The sequence below is a fragment of the Dasypus novemcinctus genome, chromosome 28 (assembly GCF_030445035.2).
Source record: "Dasypus novemcinctus isolate mDasNov1 chromosome 28, mDasNov1.1.hap2, whole genome shotgun sequence".
NCBI classification, from domain to species: domain Eukaryota; kingdom Metazoa; phylum Chordata; class Mammalia; order Cingulata; family Dasypodidae; genus Dasypus; species Dasypus novemcinctus.
Genome location: NC_080700.1, coordinates 35763656 through 35767401, shown reverse-complemented (window position 1 = coordinate 35767401; position 3746 = coordinate 35763656). Strand labels below are relative to the sequence as shown.

At 52.2% G+C, this 3746-nt stretch overlaps 1 non-coding gene across 1 annotated transcript; it reads left to right on the top strand.

Moving 5' to 3' along the window:
* The first annotated feature begins 2657 nt into the window (after positions 1-2657).
* Positions 2658-2813, top strand: LOC111764609 (U1 spliceosomal RNA). The gene has a single exon (XR_002797183.2). It is a non-coding gene; the product is annotated as a U1 spliceosomal RNA (small nuclear RNA).
* The last annotated feature ends 933 nt before the right edge of the window (positions 2814-3746 follow it).

Genomic DNA, 3746 nt, shown 5'->3' with positions numbered 1-3746 from the left:
CGCCATTCCTGGGCAGGCTGTGCTTTTCTTGCATAGGGCGGCTCTCCTTGATGGGCACACTTCTTGTGTGTGTGGCTCTCCTATGCAGGGGGCACCCCTGCATGGCACGGCACTCCTTGCACGCATCAGCACTGCACGTGGGCCAGCTCACCACATGGGCCAGGAAGCCCTGGATTTGAACCCTGGACCTCCTCCGTGGTAGGCAGATGCTCTATCCGTCGAGCCAAATCTGCCTCCCAATATGTGGTTTTTAATAATAATGAAAACTCTTTATGATCATAATAATAAAAAGCAAGAAAAGACATTTCCCTCGGGGGAATAAAAAAATGGAAGCTGGCCACACGGTGGGGATTTTGGGCAGGGGCTGGTCAAGCCCCCGGGGAGCCCTTGCTCCCAGGGAGTCAGAAGGAGACAAAATCCCCGAGTGTCTGGGCAGTGCTGAATGAGACAAGAGCGGGACTTCTCAGAAACTTCTGCATGCTAACGTCTGTAAACTTCCAAGACGGGTTTACAATTTCTCTCCCTCCTTATTTGACCACCGAGCCATTAAAATAACAGCATAGACCATAGTTCCCCTGCTCTGAGAAACACAGCTCAGGAAATTTTGTTATAATGCTAGCCAAAGGGCAGTTAAGAGCAAAGCTACGGATAGAAAAAGGGGAAAGGGGAGCAGAGGCAGCTCAAGTGGTTGAGCGCCTACTTCCCGTGTTTGAGGTCCCGGGTTCGATCCTTGGTACCTCCTAAAAACAAACAAAAATACCAACTCTTATTGGGGAGCGGGTGTAGCTCAGTGGTTGAACACCTGCCTCCCACATACGACGAGGTCCTTGGTTCCATCCCCGGTACTTCCTAAAAATAAACCAATGAAAAACCCAACCCGGGGACGCTGATGTGGCTCTGTGGTTGAGTGCCGGCTTCTCACCTACGAGGTCCCAGGTTCAATCCCTGGCCCCTGGTACCTCAAAAAAAAAAAAAAAAAAAAAGAGAAAGAAAGAAAATTAGGAAGAATGATTTCCTTTGACTTCTGCAGGAAACTGAGAAAGACCGGCCGGTCCCAACCGGGCAGAGACTGAGCCCACGCTCCAGGGTCCTGAAACAACATGAGACGATTGGCCGCTCCCAGTGGGGCACCTGCAGCACAGGGGCATCCTCAGGGCTCTTGGGCTCTTGCACTTGAGAAGGCGCAGAGACCTTCTGTAAAGGGTCCTGGGAACGGCGACGATGACAGGGGACCGCAGGGGAGAAGGTGAGCCAGCACGGACGGTCGTGCCCACAGGCCTTGCCGCACGGTGGCAACGTGACCTGTGTGCGAGCGTCGACGCCTCTACAGGAAACCTGCCCGCACACAGCTTCCTTGTGCGGCTGCCGCAGAAAACACGCCCTTTCCTGGGAGCCGAGGGGAGGGTCGGCCTCTGGGAAGTGTTCCCAGAGCACCCCTTACCTGCTGCTGCATCCGCGCCAGGGTGGCCAGACCTGGCTGTCCACTTAGAGCCCTAAGAGACCAGGGTACTGAGTTGCTCATTTCCTTCCCTCCCTCCTTCCTTCCTCTTTCCCTCCCTCTCTTCCTCTTTTTCTTGCATTCTTTTCCTTCTCTAAATGCTTCTCTCCTCCCCTCCAATTAAGCCATTAGGAATCCGGCTCACGGGGACCTGGGCAAGTGTGCAGGAACCCCTTGTAAGAGGGAACGCCTGGGGCAGCCTGTCTATGGTTTTAATTTCCTGCGCCTGGATGTGGCACCACTGCAGGTTCCAGGCTCTTGCTTTCCTTCTTGCTGCGCTCCCTCCTCTGCCCTCTCCAGCCTCACTGTCCACAACATTTGTGCGAGGGACAGCCCTAGGTGCTTTCGAATAAAAAAAAAAATTTATTATAGTTTCATCTATATGACATAAAATTTCCCATTTTAGCCATTTTTTAAGTGTACAACTCAGTGGTGTTAATGACACCCACAATGCTGTGCTGCCATCACCATCATCCTGTCAAAACTCTGTCATTTCCCCCAAAAGAAACTCTGCACCCATTAAGCACGAACTCCCCATCCCTTTCCCCCTGCTCCCTGGAAACCTCTCTTCTGAGTCTCTATGAATTTGTTTATTCTAGTGGTTCCCGATCAGTGGAGTCATGCAAATATTTCTGCTTTTATATGTGGCTTATTTCACTCCACATGATATCGGCAGCAGGTATCAGTACTGCATTCCTTTTCAGGGCTGAGTAATATTCCGCATTGTGTTGCTGCATTCATCTGCTGATGGACACTTGGATGGCTTCCACCTTGTGGCTCTTGTGACTAGTGCTGCTCCGAGCAGCCTGGGTGCTTTGGGGAAGGGGACGGCTCGTGTTCTCTGGGCTCTCAGTTGATCTCCTCCCCACCCTCTAGGAGCTGAAGCCCACTCGGCCCTTGGGTATCCAAAGCAATTCCTGACCCCCACCCAGGCCATCCCTTGGCGGAGACCCAAGAGCAAAGCAGCCGCCTCCTCCCCACACCTGCTCTTGGGTATCAAGTTCAGCTGTGATTCTCATACTTCAGTGGCAGGAAAATTACCTGGGCAGGTGTTACCCCTTGTTACCTGGGCGGTGTGTTAACCCTGCAGATTCCTGGCTCCTCACCCAGAGATTCTGATAGGGCCTGTGAATCTGCATTTTGTAAAAACCTAAGTGAAGTACTCGCCTGGCAGGGGAGATCCCAAAGGTGCTTTGCCCCAGGTGAGCCTCCTCCATTGCACTCCGGATGTGCTGACTCCTGTCATTTCCCCAAGTGTGGTAAAGTCGACCGCATAATCTGTGGCGGTGGGGGACTGCGTTCACACTTTCTCCTGAAAACCAAAAAAACAAAGATGAGCGATGGTGATGGTAGAACCGCTGGCAGCGGGACACGGTCAGTTCCAATGTGCACAGCTGGACTCTTCTTTCTCCCAGAACCCCACATCTGATCTCAAGCCTATTTATTTTAGCCCCATAATTTTTCTCAAACATGTCCTCCTGATTTCCACTGCAGCTGGTTGGATAACGGCCACATCCTCAGTCCAGGGTACAAATACAGTGACTGTAGAACTGATTGTCTGAATTGAGGCAGTCTAGCCAGTGAAGGTGGCACGGTCAGTAATCGTGCTGGGAACAGGTGTATGCCAGGCCAGCCTGCCAACCTGCTCTCCCTGTGATCTGGGGGCTCGTCCGAAGACGCTGCCACACTGTCGATCGCCCCCCAGCACTGTTTGAAATGTCTTTAACGCGCTTCCCTCTCTCAACTTTCTCTTCATGGCAGGGTTTTTTTTTTTTAAGATTTATTTATTTTTTTATTTCTCTCCCCTTCCCACCCCCCTGTTGTCTGCTCTCTGTGTCCATTCGCTGTGTGTTCTTCTGTGTCCGCTTGCATTCTTGTCAGTGGCACCCGGAATCTGTGTCTCTTTTCGTTGCGTCATCTTGCTGCATCAGCTCTCCGTGTGTACGGGGCCACTCCTGGGCAGGCTGTGCTTTTTTTCACGTGGGGCAGCTCTCCTTGCAGGGTACACTCCTTGTGTGTGGGGCTCCCCTATGTGGGGGACACTCCTGCGTGGCAGGGCACTCTGTGTGCATCAGCACCACGCATGGGCCAGCTCACCACATGAGTCAGGAGGCCCTGACTTGTTTGAACCCTGGACCTCCCCTGTGATAGGTGGACGCTGTATCCATTGAGCCAAATCTGCTTCCCTGTAGTTTACTTTCTTAATCTACTGTGGCTTTGTTTGTTTGTTTTTGAGATAACAGGGCTG